We start from the raw sequence: 783 nt of genomic DNA, 5'->3' as shown, positions 1-783 counted from the left end.
GGACTTGGCTTTGAGTCCTGGCCATACTCATTACGCGTATGACCTGGGACAAGTCATTTCAACTTTTTAGGTCTCAGTTTCCTTATCAACAAAATGAAGATGTTAGACTAGAAGGCTTCTGCGGTCCCTTACAGCTTAAAATAGATAATCCTTTGACCCTTTCCTTGGTAACTGGGAAAGGCATCCCCAACTCATAAGGGGGGGGAAGACTGACCTCTGTTCTAAGCTCACCTAGTCTCTTAGTGTGAGATCTCACCTCTGAAACAGATACCCTAACTCCTTATAGTCATGAGAGGGGCTCATGTACATACACACACACACACACACACACACACACACACACACACACACACACACACATGCAATCCTCCCCTCAGAGTCAGGGGGAAACTCTGAGTGTTGTGGGGATAGGCTTGGTGGAGCTTAATAAAGACTCACTAAAAATTGGCCAACTCATTGGGTAATATCCCCAGCTGGCCTCTCCTCAGCTGCAATGTTATTTCCCCTCCTCCTGCTCTTTGAGAGTTAAGATTTAATGTCCTGCTAAGGGGTATTAACTTTTAAGTTGCCATAAAACCAAATAATTATATTTATCAAATTTGTTTTAATTACCGAGCACAGCTAAGCATATGTATGAGTTAGCCTAAAAAAGAAAAAAAAAATCCAGCCTGCACACCAGCTGTGAGGAACAGTTTCCAAAATGAGACGTGAGGAAAATATTTGAATTCAATTTCCCCGTTCCAACATCCCATTTGAGGAGGAGAAGGAGAAAAAGAAGAAACA

This window comes from Vombatus ursinus, unplaced genomic scaffold (genome assembly GCF_900497805.2).
Source record: "Vombatus ursinus unplaced genomic scaffold, bare-nosed wombat genome assembly UNPS02014786.1, whole genome shotgun sequence".
Classification (NCBI taxonomy): domain Eukaryota; kingdom Metazoa; phylum Chordata; class Mammalia; order Diprotodontia; family Vombatidae; genus Vombatus; species Vombatus ursinus.
This window is presented reverse-complemented; position numbering follows the sequence as displayed.